Below are 16,169 nucleotides of genomic sequence, written 5' to 3' on the forward strand. Positions count from 1 at the left end.
ATACAGGATAACGTTGCTTAATAAGCCAATAAAGAAACATCCTTCAGACCAATGATAGATTAACTACACTGTTGTTCCTGGCAAGGGGAAATGAAAGGAATAAAGTCCAAATTTAGTTCAAGGTGTACCTTCCTATCATTTGGTTCTCAGGAGAGATGGCTCAGCCTAGGGGTCCCCAGCCCCCTGTTAGAAACCAGCCTGCACAGCAGGAGGTGAGCAGCAGGCAAGCTACTGAGGCTTCATCTGCATTTACAGCCACCCTCTATCACTCCCATTACCTCCTGAGTGCCACCTCTGGTCAGATCAACAGTGGCATAATATGTAATTTGCTTCAATCATCCTGTAGCTCCACCTGCATGCCCCCCACCCCAACATCTGTGGAAAAATTGTCTACCAATAGTTAAGGACAGGAAAGCCTGGTGTGCTGCAGTCCTTGTGGTCACAAAGACCTGGACACAACTTAGCAACTGAACAACAGGGTCAGGATGAATACACATTTCCTTTCCTTTCCTCCTACCCTGGGCCCAAAACCCCAATTCTGGAAATCTAAACTAAGTTTGTTTTTTTGCACAAAGATGTTTTATAAGTCATATATATGATACTGATAACTTGAAATGGGCAAAATGCCTTGTACTCAAAGGATGGCTAAATAAAGTATGTACATTCAATAGTCAAAGCTATGGTTTTTCCAGTAGTCAAGTATGGATGTGAGAGTTGGACCATAAAGATGACTGGGCACCAAAAAATTGATGCTTTCAAAATGTGGTGCTGGAAAAGACCCTTGAGAGTCCCTTGGACAGCAAAGAGATCCAACCAGTCCATCCTAAAGGAAATCAACCCTGAATATTCATTGGTAGCATTGATGCTGAAGTCAAAGCCCCAATACTTTGGCCACTTGATGTGAAGAGCTGACTCATTGGAAAAGACCCTGATGCTGGGAAAGATTGAGGGCAGGATGAGAAAGGGGTGACAGAATATGAGATAGTTGGATGGCGTCATTGACTCAGTGGACATGAGTTTGAACAAACTGTGAGAGATAGTGAAAGACAGGGAAGCTTGATGTGCTGCAGTCCATGGGGTTAACAACTGAGCAACCAAACAGTGACAAATTCTGTGGCATATTGGGTTGAAGTTCATTAAAATTTAGAAAAAAACAGGGAACATGTACAGTATGATATAATAATAGTAAGTGAAAAATAGACTATTTGTGCATAAAGTATGATCACAGCTATATATATAAACCAAAATGTCATATGTATATATAGATATGGTAGTCTGCTTGTCATTTGACAATAGGTGTTTCTCTCTCTCCTCTTTTTCTGTATTTTAAAATTAAAAAGACACACATAGATTTTATAAAGGGAAAAACCTAAAACTTTATTTGAAAGGAGACAGCTTGGGCCTCTTGAGCCCTGGGCCATGTGATTTATGGTTTTTCTTAGTAAGGTCTAGAAATCATCACTGCTAGACTCTGAGTCCTGGGAAGAAGTTAATTACATGCTGGCCGGAGTACTGTGACAGTTCCAAGAGCTGGCCTCAAGGAGACAGAAACAAACCAACCCTGGAACTGCAAAACTAAACGTACTAAATGTACATTTAGTACACTGGTAATGTGCTCAAAACAATCGAGATGATGCTGGTCAGACCACGACATGACCAACTTCAAGAGGACTGTCAGAGCTGACTGCGCTGATTCTGAATGTAGCCCCCTCTGTCTCTAAAAGCTCTTTCCCACTGATTGCCAGTGAGGGCAAGCAGGTCTTTGGACAGGCGTCCACCCCCTTCACTCCCACCCTGGTTGCTGGCATAGAAAATTAAGCCAACTTTCCTTTTCACCAATCTTGTCTCTTTACTGGCTTCTGAGCAGCGAGCAGCTGGACCCCACTTTCAGTTATACTTTGGCTCAGTTCCTGCACCCACCGCTTTGCCAGCATCCAAGGAGCAGGGGCCTCTGGGCTGAGGAGCTCGGTCCTCCATATGGATTGAGAGCAGCGGCGTGCCCCATCCAGTTCTTCACGACAGAGAAGTATCTTCTCTGACTCACAATTGTGTGTTTCTGCAGTTGGACTGAGGATTTGCTAAAACCGGAACATTTTCTCCTGAGAGAGTTGAGGACGTGTATGTGTGTGTGAGAGACAGATAGACAGAGACAGAGAGGGAAAAAAAGAGGGAATAAAATTCTGAGCTTAATAAATCCACCCACCTAACAGCCCCTGGTACCTGTCTGTGCTGCATCCTCATTTGATCATTGAACACCCTGAACTTCCCAGATTTCACCTCTTTTCTCCTTTACCCAATTCTATCCTGCCAGAGGAGGTTGCCCTCATCCAAGTGGCACATTGTATCCCTTGCGGCACTCATGTTCTTCAGACTCTGGTCCAACCTGCTTATCACTGAGATTTTCAATCTCCAGGGGCTGCCAACTGGCTTCTCACATCACCAGAGCTCTTCTACACAACAAGTGAGCTTCCCCTATTACCTCTTCACTTTGCTCGGAGATTTAGACATCAGCAGAATCAATACATAATGACTGAAACTCGGTGATGATAAAAGCCAGGAAGAGGTGCTATGGAAGCACTCTGGGACTTGATTACTCAAGGGAGGACTGTTAGGGAAGTCTTCAGTGAAAAAGTAAGAGTGAAGGGGTGAGTATGAGTTAGGCAGCTGATGTGAGGTGGGTGCAGCGGTCAGGACTTTAATTTGAGCTCCAATCTCTTGGACATCTTGCTTTGGAGTAGGGCCCAAGATTCTGCATTTCTAATGGGCTTTTCACATGTTACCTGAGTTGCTGGTATCAGGACCTCATTTTGAGTAGCGAGATTCTGTGCCAGTGATTCTCAACCTCGGCTGCATGCTGAAATTATCTGGGAGGTTTGAAAAATACTGATGCCCAGTGCTACCTCCAGAGATTTGGATTTGCTTGGTCTTGGATGAGGCCTAGGCATTCAGGTTAAATGAAACAAAACAAAAAACATCCCCCGCCCCCTGGGGAATTCTGATCTACCATCAGAGTTGAAAATCCATGGTCTCAGTTCAGTTCAGTCGCTTAGTCGTGTCCGACCCCCTGCGACCCCATGAAGAGCAGCATGCCAGGCCTCCCTGTCCATCACCATCTCCCGGAGTTCCCTCAGACTCACATCCATCAAGTCGGTGATGCCATCCTGCCATCTCATCCTCGGTCGTCCCCTTCTCCTCCTGCCCTCAATCCCTCCCAGCATCAGAGTCTTTTCCAATGAGTCAACTCTTCGCATGCAGTGGCCAAAGTATTGGAGTTTCAGCTTTAGCATCATTCCTTCCAAAGAACACCCAGGGCTGATCTCCTTCAGGATGGACTGGCTAGATCTCCTTGCAGTCCAAGGGACTCCCAAGAGTCTTCTCCAACACCACAGTTCAAAAGCATCAATTCTTCGGGGCTCAGCCTTCTTCACAGTCCCAACTCTCACATCCATACATGACCATTGGAAAAACCATAGCCTTGACTAGACGGACCTTTGCTGGCAAAGTAATGTCTCTGCTTTTGAATATGCTATCTAGGTTGGTCATAACTCTCCTTCCAAGGAGCAAGCGTCTTTTAATTTCATGGCTGCAGTCACCACCTCCTTGATCTAGGAAGGAAGAGCTAATAGTATGAGTGTTGCTATTATGTGCTCAGACTCTTAGTCGTGTCGAAAACTTTGTGATCCCATGGACTGAAGCCTGCTCGTCTCCTCTGTCCATGGAATTTTCCTGACAAGAAGACTGGAGTGGGTTGCCATTTCTTCCTCCAGGGGATCTTCCTGACTCAGGGATGGAACTTGTGTCTTTTATGCTCCTGCGTTGACAGGTGGCAGAGAAGGCAATGGCACCCCACTCCAGTACTCTTGCCTGGAAAATCCCATGGACAGAGGAACCTGGCAGGCTGCAGTCCATGGGGTCGCGAAAAGTCGGACACGACTCAGCGACTTCACTTTCACTTTTCACTTTCATGCATTGGAGAAGGAAATGGCAACCCACTCCAGTGTTCTTGCCTGGAGAATCCCAGGGACGGGGGAGCCTGGTGGGCTGCCATCTATGGGGTCGCACAGAGTCGGACACGACTGAAGCGACTTAGCAGCAGCAGCAGCATTGACAGGTGGATTCTTTACCACTAGTACCATCTGAAAGCTACTCAGTATTGCTACTACCACCCAGAAATGGCTCAGATTGACTTATAAGAGCCAGTTCCTAAATTCTCAGGAATTTTGTGAACTGGTTATTAAACATGCTGCTGCTGCTAAGTCACTTCAGTTGTGTCCAACTCTGTGTGACCCCATAGACGGCAGCCCACCAGGCTCCTTTGTCCCTGGGATTCTCCAGGCAAGAACACTGGAGTGGGTTGCCATTTCCTTCTCCAATGCATGAAGGTGAAAAGTCAAAGTGAAGTTGTTCAGTCCTGTCTGACTCTGAGCGACCCCACGGACTACAGCCTACCAGGCTCCTCTGTCCATGGGATTTTCCAGGCAAGAGTACTGGAGTGGCCATTGCCTTCTCCAGGTTATTAAACATAGGCATTATTAAATATTAATTTATGTAAATTTAATAAATTATATAACTATAATAAGCACAAACACATCACTTACTTATTTTCCTATATTTTTACTATACCATGTTTTTGAAGGTATTTTCTTTTGCTTTTCTGTATGGTGGAAATACTACATAGAAGTATACCGAAAATCTTTCCAACTCATTATGTAGTGACTTAATGTTAGTAACTTGAAAACTGGCTAAGGTGTTGGTATTTATTTGGTGTTAGTATTTATGTCACAAAAACTAGCAAAGGCTACAGATCAGGGCTTGCTTTATATTATTTTTTAAAATTAAAAAAAATTTGTTGACTAGGCTAAAGTGATGGAGGAAATATTAATAACTGAGATGAAACTTACATGTGTAGCATATCTGTGGCTGTTACATTGTGAATAGAACAAAAATAAAAAAATATTCTTCTAGTATTATAATGAGAAAGTCAACTATAAATGACATATCATCCAACACTCAGAACTATACTCATCTGATAATTGCAACCTTAGGCTAGCTATCCATACAAGAGGTTGCTAAAACTCAGTGAAAGCCTTCTTGACTTACTGATTAATTGGCTACACAGCGTTTACAATAAAGAGTATTTTGTGACTATTGGTAAATTGTGTACTACCCATCCTAAAATGTATATGCAAGCAGGCCACCTCATTCAAACTGGTTACTGAAAGTTTACCAGTGCCACACTGAGCTGGAGAAAGATAAGGAAGACAGGCAGGTCTTGGAGGTGTCCTCTTGGATTCCCGGCCACAGTTAACATGAGGCCTCCAGAACCCAGGAAGGCAAAGCTGCAGCCTTCCTTTCAGGTTCTTGCATTTCCTTAGTTTCCCTTCTCCTACTTTTACTTGGAACCTTTTAAGTTCATCTGGTTCCCATGGTATCCCTCTGAGTGCCCCAAACTCAGAATCTCCCCATCTTTGCCCCATTCCTTTGGGTTGCTAACTCTCCCTAAGAGGCTGCCTGGGATTCCCTTGGAGAACCCAAAGTGACAACTTGTTTAGCACCAGAGCTCCTAGTTTGTCTGAGTGAAAGGATTCAGTTCAGTTCAGTTCAGTCACTCAGTCATATCTGACTCTTTGTAACCCCATGGGCTGCAACATGCCAGGACAGGAGAGGCTTCCCTGTCCATCACCAACTCCCAGAGCTTACTCAAACTCATGTCCATTGAGTTGGTGATGCCATCCAACCATCTCATCCTCTGTCATCCCCTTCTCCTCCTGCCCTCAATCTCTCCCAGCATCAGGGGCTTTTCAAATGAGCCAGCTCTTCACATCAGGTGGCCAAATTATTGGAGTTTCAGCTTCAACATCAGTCCTTCCAATGAACACCAAGGACTGATCTCCTTTATTATTTTTTGTTTGTTTGTTTTCACACAGTTTATTCAGAAGTTTAGAAGATAAAATGTGGGCACCCCCCTCCCAAATCATCCCATGCCACTTTCCAGCATACAAATTGTCACCTCCTACTCTCATTACCCATGCTTACCACATACTCTTGCAAAACACACGAGGGTCAAGACCCCAACTATTTGGTAACCCAAAGAAACTACATAGTTACACAAAAGACTCTCACTTCCTTTTCACCAGAAAACCATGAATGAAAGAATAAGGGGCAAACACATAATCTTCATCCAGAGTTAATATTTCCCTAAAATTATTTTTCCTTCCTCTAAGTCATTAAAACTCAAAGCAGTTTCACTTACTACTATCACTTTGATATTCTTTTTTTTTTTTTTTTTTTCCTGAATGGCTAAGCTAGGACATACTTTCCTTTCATAGCTGATGTTTACAACCTCAAGACTGGCAGGAAGCCGTATCCCAGTTGTGACTTGGCCACAACACTCTGCAATACGCAAAGTTATCACATAGGTGCAAATGACGCTGTAAGAGTCATCAAAATTTTTTAAAGCAATAATGCATTGATATGGAGCCTCCATATTTTTCTGATACAGCAAAAATTCTCTAAAGGTGGTGGCAGCTATGAAAGAAAAGGCACTTTGTGCTAAAATTCAGAGGGTCTCTCTTCAGAGACCATCCCAGCAGAGAGGCTTGGTCAGCCAGGCCTGCAGGTGACCCTTTAGGGTGGAGAGGACCATCCCCTAGGAAGGCATCTGCAAAGGAAAAATTTGTAATCATGATTCCAAGGCAAAATGGTTACTTGAAGTTGGGAGAGGAGAAACACTGAGAATACAAATACAGTCACACCAGGGACTGAGGCGTGAACTGTACAAGCATCTGGAGGCTGGCTCTGCACTATGTACTGGGCTGGTTCCCCCACTGCTTGCAAGGAGATCCTGGAGACAACAAGAGCAGCACCTTAGCCAAGAGGGGTCCAGGCTGCCTGCTTCCGCCCAGGCTACCCCTGCTGTGTTCCCAGGAAGGAGCCAAGGTCCTGTTGGCAGCACTTGTGGGTATTGCTGGTCCATGGCAATATCCAAAGGGATTTTCTGATACAGTTGTGAAGAGAAGGTGAGGATTTTCCACGTGATCTGAGACTCCTTGGCAATGCCCAGCAGCCTTTGGGCCTTCTATGAGCAACGATGGATCAAGCTGGCCTCCTCCATCAACACTCAGGAAAGCAGCATGAGAATTTTAGATGGGCAGGAGCAAATAACTCAAAATGGATTGAGGGTCTTAATCCTTGTACCATAAATAAAGTGCACCATGACTGGAGGCTATAAAAAGCCACTTGCCAGAGGCTGAGGTCTGGGGAGAAACCACCATAACCACCCATTCAGAATGGCGGATCATTCTTCCTCATCCAGAACGCTGGCTGCCGACACTCTTTATTGCTTTATTTCCTTTAGTACTATGAAATTTTAGCCGTAAAGAAAAAAAAAATACTTGGTGGCCTCGACAGAAAGCATGTCACAGAAACACAGAACTGGCTAATAATAAGTTTATGTTACAGTCTTAAAGTTGGATGATGGCTGTTTTTCCCCCTTCATTCTGATGAACATAGGAAATTTTGAGTTTTTTTTAAAACATCAGATTGGCTCATGATGATTCTAAAGAAACAGGACAGCTGTTCATGCCCAACATAGTAGAAACGGTTGTCTTTGTTCTACTGGTCATCAGATGTGTTATGGAAGAGAATCCACTTACTATCACCATGTTCACCGCGTTGGTGCATTCTGTGAACTTCCTGGAAACTCCAAAAGAGTACGTGAGAAAAAAACCATGATACTATACAAAGAACTCGATTTAGGATCCCATTTCAAGAAAAACCCTTTTAGCTGCTTTCATGTAGGAAAGTATTGCCCCAATCCCCCGCCCCTGCGCCCCATGCAGTCAGGCCCTCAAAGCGCTTGTAGATGTAATTGATGAAGACCTAGTCTTTGTTCTTGCAGTCTGTCTCAGGGTGATTACTTATTGCCACTGTTGGCTTAAGTATATCAGATTCTGGAAACACATCGAAGTTTGAGGTATCATCAGTGCTTTTGATTTCAATAGATATTACAGCAGGTCTCTCTCCGATATGTTCCCAGTCAACACCTTCAAAAAAAGAATTATTTTTTATTTCCTCAACTCCAGGGGCTCCAATTCTATGTTGCCATTCACAGCAGAATCTCAAAATTAGATCCTTGGCTTTCTCAGAAATAGGAACCTCTGGAGGAAAAGTCAAAGTTTCTTTCCAGTTCATCACTTTCTTACATATCTCTTGAGGGGTTTTAGAACAGAAAGGTGGGCAGCCAATGAGCATTTCATACATGATCATCCCCAGTGACCACCAATCACAGAGCTTGTTGTACCCAGTCTGTGCCTACTGTGGAGAAGGCTAGCTGATGTCTATTTCTTTTCCAGGTTTCTGCTTTCCTTTTGGAATTCATATTCTGAAAAGCGAAATCACTGGGGAGGTTGTGGTTCAGATTCCTATGAAATTCTGTCCTAAACATCTATTTCTGCTTGATTGACTATGCCAAAGCCTTTGACTGTGTAGATCACAAGAAACTGTGGACAATTCTGAGAGAGATGGAAATACCAGACCACCTAACCTGCCTCTTGAGAAATCTGTATGCAGGCCAGGAAGCAACAGTTAGAACTGGACATGGAACAACAGACTGGTTCCAAATAGGAAAAGGAGTATGTCAAGGCTGTATATTGTCACCCTGCTTATTTAACTCCTAGGCAGAGTACGTCATGAGAAACGCTGGACTGGAAGAAACACAAGCTGGAATCAAGATTGCCAGGAGAAATATCAATAACCTCAGATATGCAGATGACACCACCCTGATGGCAGAAAGTGCAGAGGAACTAAAAAGCCTCTTGATGAAAGTGAAAGAGGAGAGTGAAAAAGTTGGCTTAAAGCTCAACATTCAGAAAACTAAGATCATGGCATCTGGTCCCATCACTTCATGGCAAATAGATGGGGAAACAGTAGAAACAGTGTCAGACTTCATTTTCTTGGGCTCCAAAATCACTGCAGATGGTGACTGCAGCCATGAAATTAAAAGACGCTTACTCCTTGGAAGAAAAGTTATGAGCAACCTAGATAGCATATTCAAAAGCAGAGACATTACTTTGCCTACTAAGATCCGTCTAGTCAAGGCTATGGTTTTTCCAGTAGTCGTGTATGGATGTGAGAGTTGGACTGTGAAGAAGGCTGAGCGCCGAAGAATTGATGCTTTTGAACTGTGGTGTTGGAGAAGACTCTTGAGAGTCCCTTGGACTGCAGGGAGATCCAACCAGTCCATTCTGAAGGAGATCAACCCTGGGATTTCTTTGGAAGGACTGATGCTAAAGCTGAAACTCCAGTACTTTGGCCACCTCATGTGAAGAGTTGACTCATTGGAAAAGACTTTGATGCTGGGAGGGATTGGGGGCAGGAGGAGAAGGGGACGACAGAGGATGAGATGGCTGGATGGCATCACTGACTCGATGGATGTGAGCCTGAGTGAACTCCGGGAGTTGGTGGTGGACAGAGAGGCCTGGCGTGCTGCGATTCATGGGGTCGCAAAGAGTCGGACAGGACTGAGCGACTGAACTGAACTGATGTGCCTTTTTAAGTCCTGTGTAAAGACCAAAGTCAGAAAGCTTCACATGGCCCTTGCGGTCCAGGAGAAGGTAGTCTGGTTTGACATCTCTGTGGATGAACCCAGGTTGTTGAATAGAGTCTATGGCTAACACTGTTTCCGCTATGTAAAACTGAGTCTCTTCTCTCAGTGTGCCTTTTTTTTTTTTTTTTTTTATCAGCAAGGTCATCAGGTCCCCTCCAGGCAGTAACTCCATGATTAGGTAGAGGTTTAGCTTATCCTGAAAACTATAGAACATTTTCACAACCCGCAAACTGTCTGCCTCTGCTAGAATGTCGCACTCTGCACGAATGTGGCCAGCCTGCTCTTTTTCAAGCCTATCTGCTTTACGAAGTATTTTCATTGCATACACATGGCCTGTATCTTTCTTCTGAACAAGCCACACCTCACCAAAGGCTCCTCTGACTATTACTTTTAAGGACTCAAAATCTTCCAGTCCAAGTCTTGCTCTCTTCAAATGAAGAAATGTTGTTTCCTTCCGAGCATGTGCTCCGGAGTCGTTTCTCTGCAGCCTTGAGGCCTTCTTCTTCCATCACTTTTTCTAACTTCTTTTGTCTCATTTCTCGTTCTTCATGTTGAGCAATAAGGTTGCTATAAAAATTCTCCAGTGTCACTTTGATCATTGTCACCCTTTCCTTCGTGTGACTACTCACGGACGAGCAAGGTGTTGAGCCTGTCATTGCCATGGCCAGCATCAAGGTCCTTTCCCATGACTCGGCTCTTCACACCAGGTGGCCAAATTACTGGAGCTTCAGCATCAGTCCTTCCAATGAATATTCAGGGTTGATTTCCTTTAGGATGGACTGGTTGGATCTCCTTGCAGTCCAAGGGACTCTCAAGAGTCTTCTCCAACACCACACTTCAAAAGCATCAATTCTTTGGCGCTCAGCTTTCTTTAAGTCCAATTCTCACATCCACACATTACTAGAAAAACCATAGCCTTGACTAGATGGACCTTTGTTGGCAAAGTAACGTCTCTGCTTTTCAATATGCTATCTAGGTTGGTCATAACTTTCCTTCCAAGGAGCAAGCATCTTTTAATTTCACGGCCACAGTCACCATCTGCAGTGATTTTGGAGCCCAAGAAAATAAAGTCTGTCACTGTTTCCACTGTCCCCATCTATTTGTCATGAAGGGATGGGACCAGATGCCATGATCTTACTTTTCTAAATGTTGAGCTTTAAGTCAACTTTTTCACTCTCCTCTTTCAATTTCATCAAGAGGCTCTTTAGTTCTTCTTCACTTTCTGCCATAAGGGTGGTGTCATCTGCATATCTGAGGCTATTGATATTTCTCCCAGCAACCTTGATTCCAGCTTGTGCTTCATCCAGCTCAGCGTTTCTCATGATGTACTCTGCATATAAGTTAAATAAACAGGGTGACAATATACAGCCTTGACGTACTCCTTTTCCTATTTGGAACCATTTTGTTGTTCCGTGTCCAGGTTTAACTGTTCCTTCTTGGCCTGCATACAGATTTCTCAGGAGGCAGGTCAGGTGGTCTGGTATTCCCATCTCTTTCAGAATTTTCCACAGTTTGTGCTGATCCACACAAAGACTTTAGCACAGTCAATAAAGCAGAAATGGGTGAAAGGATTAAGCATCTCATTTTCCTCAAGAGAGTGTAACTTCCTTGTATGTAACATATTGTGATTACAATAGTAGTAGCTAATATTTACTATATGTTTTTATTACTAATAGTAGATGATGTTTTTGAGGAGTTACTCTGGGCAAGGTGCTCTGTTAGGAGCTTGACATGTGTTGCCTCTGATGCTCACCACCATCTGTGAAATCATTTTACAGGTGAAGAAATTAAAGCCCATAGAAATTGAATAGCTGAGGGTCCTACTGACTAGGACTTGGATTCGAATCCAAGGTCCATGTGACTTCAAAGACAGTTATTGAAAACCTACTATTTTATGCTGGGCATGCTCTCTTGTCTTCTCTACAATGTAAGAGAAAAATTCATTAGCTAACATATTTATAGAGCATTACTTCTCTTCCCCAAGAAAGAAGGCAAACTGGGCTGCTTGAACAGGTCTTAGAAGGTTCACTGAAAATGTAATTAGACTATTTTCTGGGACATAGTCTCTTCTGACCGAGCGGGTTATTTGATGAAACAAAGCTAACCTCCCTGATCTTTTCCTGTCAGACTGATTCCCAGGAGCAAACTAACAGCAGTGGGGACTGACAGCTTCGAGGTCTCCCTCTGAATCTCTTCCTCTCAGTTCAGCTCTAGCCATGCCTCACCTTCTACTATTTCCAAATATTCTATACTTTAGCCAAGTTACTTTGCACCCAACTTTGTATGTATGTCCCAGGGCACTGTGAAACCAGGAATAGATAGAGGATGCCTAAACTCTTAACCTGTTATATTAATAATAAAAAGTTACTTGAAGAAGTGGATGGTGGTGAAGATGTGTGTGTGCATGCTAAGTTGCTTCAGTCGTGTCTGACTCTTTGTGACCCTACAGAGTGTAGCCCACCAGGCTCCTCTGTCCATGAGATTCTCCAAGCAAGAATACTGGAGTGGGTTGCCGTGCCCTCCTCCAGGGCATCTTCCCAACCAAAGGATCAAACCTGCTTCTCTTACAGTGGGTTCTTTACCACTAGCACCACCTGGGAAGCCCAGGGGTGAAGATAATGGAAGATAATGCCCTACCAAGCCCTTCCTTTCTCCCTCCCTTCCACTCATCCATCTTGCCTTCCTGCTTTCGTAGCAGGAAATCTGGGGTAGGTGGTCTTGCCACTCTTGGTGACTAATGAGTGGGAGTGGTCTTGTCAAGGGATAGTTTGGTGAGTCTGACTTCAGGACTCAAGGAAGGGTCCATGAAACCAAGGCAGGACCAGTAGAATGGGACTGGCAGGCCAGGCTTGGGGAATGGTGCACACTGGGGCAAGGGAGAAAACCTGGGATGGGCATTTGGGCCTAGCAGCTTGACAGCAGAGGCTTGAGGTGATAAACAACCCCACGACTGAGTATCTTAAGATAACAGTTTATTATTTCTGATGATTTGTGAGTTGCCAGGCAGTTCTTCTTTGATCTCACTTGGGATCACTAATGCGGTAAACAGTCAGAGGGCATCTTTACATCAGCTGGAAGGGCCAAGTTGGTCTCATTCACAGTGACAGTGGGTGCTGGCTGTCAGCTGGGCTGCCTCCATTCTCCATGTAGCCACTCATCGAGGAGTAAACTCTACGAACTGGAGGACATCATTTCATGAGAGCAAAGTAGGAAGCTGCAAGGTCATTTAAGGCCTAGGCTCTGAAACTTACACAGCATCACTTCTTCCACATTCTGTTAACCAAACTTTGTTGCAAGGACTGCCCAGGTTCAAGTGGATGGAGACATAGAGTCCATCTCTTAATGGGAGGAGAGGTAACATCCTGTTGCCAAGAGGGCTTGGGCCTTTACTGAAAAGACTGACCACAAAGATCAAAGCAAGTATGTGGGAGCCCTGGGATCAGAAGCAGAGTGTCTGCGCTGGTGATATCATCTCTGTTTAATTCCCACTGACATGAACCTGATAGTGGTCTCAGACTGCCTGCTTGATTCCAAATTCCCTGTTTCCGCTTTGTGCCTGGTGAGAAGGTGAGATGGAGTAGACCAGATGAAAGGACAGGTTTTCCCCAAGCGGGTGGAGCTTCCTGCCTGCCTGTCCCTAGGGTGGCAGGCTGAACCTCACTGCGCTGCAGCCTCAGGCCCTTCCCACACAGAGCTGCTCTCTGGCCAAGCTTACAACCCAGGAGCAGTGGGAGCTTCACAGACAAGATGAACCCCCTTAGCAACAGGCAGCTGTTGTCCTGGAAGAAAAAAGGGAAGGCCCTCCTGTGCCCCTGTGCCCACTGGAAAGCCTACCATTGTTTGGGGGTGTCTGAGCTTTACATGCTTCAGGGGAGTTCAAGTCTGGTGTAGTCAGAGGAAGGGAGCGTAGGACTGGGGATATGGTGACCACAGGCCAGCCTGGAATTTCAGAAAGCCCTTGGCCTGCCTTCACAGCATATGGAGGGGTAACCGGGCAGAGCTTTCTCTAACCAGGACTGTACCTTTGGCAACTGAGCAGTGACAGGAACAAGGGAAGAGTCTCGATCAGCTGCTGCTGATATGGGTCTGTAAACTCCTGCTGTCTTTAAGGCAAAGAGAGATGGGGCCCTCCTGCCCCTGGCCACACCAAGCTTACTCCTCCCAGGCCAGCAGCACTCACAATGAGCCCATGGCCACTTCTCCAGTTTGCTTTGCAGAGGACATTTAATCTATTTTAGGCTAAAGATGATAGAGCCCAGGACCCTGGTCCTTCCCCAGCAAACATGACCCAGCTCTGTCAGTTCTGGCTCCAGAGAAGTTTTAAGCAAACGTTACTCTCCTGGTCCCACCCCGTTTCCTCGGGGGACTGCCAGATCCCACCCTGTAGCCCCTTCAGCGCCAGAGCCAATCCTAGGTGGCTCTCCTCCAGGGTACTAGAAGGATTACTCCTTTCAGGCTGGGCCAAATGGCATTTCCTGTTTCGAAGAAGAGAGGCTTATTGTGGAGAGGTCTGTAGCAGCTTTGGCACCTGCCAGGGGAAGAGGCACATATAAAGTAAGTCACGGAATGCAACTTGACTTTCTCTTGAAATGCAAACGAGGCTTAAAAATCCTAGGGATGTGCTTCTGGGCACAGTTAGCATCTCAAGATGGGCTGAACCAGAAGATGCTGGGGGTGAAAAGGGCGAAGGTTTGGTATGAATGGGTCCACGTATGTGCAGGGGCACAGGCATCCATGCAGAGTGGATGCATATGAAAAAAGGTTTTCAGAATCTTTGACGGTCACTGATTGCCAAATTCAGACTTAAATGGGAAGAAAGTAGGGAAAACCACTAGACCATTCAGGTGTGACCTAAATCAAATCCCTTATGATTTTACAGTGGAAATGAGAAATAGATTTAAGGGACTAGATCTGATAGACAGAGTGCCTGATGAACTATGGAATGAGGTTTGTGACATTGTACAGGAGACAGGGATCAAACCATCCCCATGGAAAAGAAATGCAAAAAAGCAAAATGGCTGCCTGGGGAGGCCTTATAAATAGCTGTGAAAAGAAGAGAAGTGAAAAGAAAAGGAGAAAAGGAAAGATATTCCCATTTGAATGCAGAGTTTAAGGAATAGCAAGGAGAGATAAGAAAGCCTTCCTCAGTGATCAATACAAAGAAATAGAAGAAAACAACAGAATGGGAAAGACTAGAGATCTCTTCAAAAAAATTAGGGATACCAAGGGAACATTTCATGCAAAGATGGGCTCGATAAAGGACAGAAATGGAATGGACCTAACAGAAGCAGAAGATATTAAGAAGAGGTGGCAAGAATACACAGAAGAACTGTACAAAAAAGATCTTCACGACCCAGATAATCATGATGGTGTGATTACTCACCTAGAACCAGATATCCTGGAATGTGAAGCCAAGTGGGCCTTGGAAAGCATCACTAAAAACAAAGCTAGTGGAGGTGATGGAATTCCAGTTGAGCTCTTTCAAATCCTGAAAGATGATGCTGTGAAAGTGCTGCACTCAATATGCCAGCAAATGTGGAAAACTCAGCAGTGGCCACAGGACTGGAAACGGTCAGTTTTCATTCCAATCCCAAAGAAAGGCAATGCAAAAGAATGCTCAAACTACCGCACAATTGCACTCATCTCACATGCTAGTAAAGTAATGCTCAAAATTCTCCAAGCCAGGCTTCAGCAATATGTGAACCGTGAACTTCCAGATGTTCAAGCTGGTTTTAGAAGAGGCAGAGGAACCAGAGATCAAATTGCCAACATTCGCTGGATCATGGAAAAAGCAAGAGAGTTCCAGAAAAGCATCTATTTCTGCTTTATTGACTATGCCAAAGCCTTTGACTCTGTGGATCACAACAAACTGGAAAATTCTGAAAGAGATGGGAATACCAGATCACCTGACCTGCCTCTTGAGAAACCTGTATGCAGGTCAGGAAGCAACAGTTAGAACTGGACGTGGAACAACAGACTGGTTCCAAATAGGAAAAGGAGTACGTCAAGGCTGTATACTGTCACCCTGCTTATTTAACTTCTATGCAGAGTACATCATGAGAAACGCTGAGCTGGATGAAGCACAAGATTGCCACGGGAAATATCAATAACCTCAGATATGCAGATGACACCACCCTTATGGCAGAAAGTGAAGAGGAACTAAAAAGCCTCTTGATGAAAGTGAAAGAGGAGAATGAAAAAGTTGGCTTAAAGCTCAACATTCAGAAAATTAAGATCATGGCATCTGGTCCCATCACTTCATGGCAAATAGATGGGGAAACAGTGGAAACAGTGTCAGACTTTAATTTTTTGGGCTCCAAAATCACTGCAGATGGTGACTGCAGCCATGAAATTAAAAGATGCTTACTCCTTGGAAGGAAAGTTATGACCAACCTAGACAGCATGTTGAAAAGCAGAGATTTTACTTTGCCAACAAAGGTCTGTCTAGTCAAGGCTACGGTTTTTCCAGTAGTCATGTATGGATGTGAGAGTTGGACTATAAAGAAAGCTGAGCACCTAAGAATTGATGCTTTTGAACTGTGGTGTTGGAGAAGACTCTTGA

The 16,169-nt window shown here is 44.6% G+C and overlaps 1 pseudogene; it reads right to left on the reverse strand.

Moving 5' to 3' along the window:
- Nucleotides 1-7,782: 7,782 nt before the first annotated feature.
- On the reverse strand, nucleotides 7,783-10,269 carry LOC138436279 (serine/threonine-protein kinase 38-like; annotated as a pseudogene).
- Nucleotides 10,270-16,169: the final 5,900 nt, after the last annotated feature.

Source organism: Ovis canadensis, chromosome 3, assembly GCF_042477335.2.
Source record: "Ovis canadensis isolate MfBH-ARS-UI-01 breed Bighorn chromosome 3, ARS-UI_OviCan_v2, whole genome shotgun sequence".
NCBI classification, from domain to species: domain Eukaryota; kingdom Metazoa; phylum Chordata; class Mammalia; order Artiodactyla; family Bovidae; genus Ovis; species Ovis canadensis.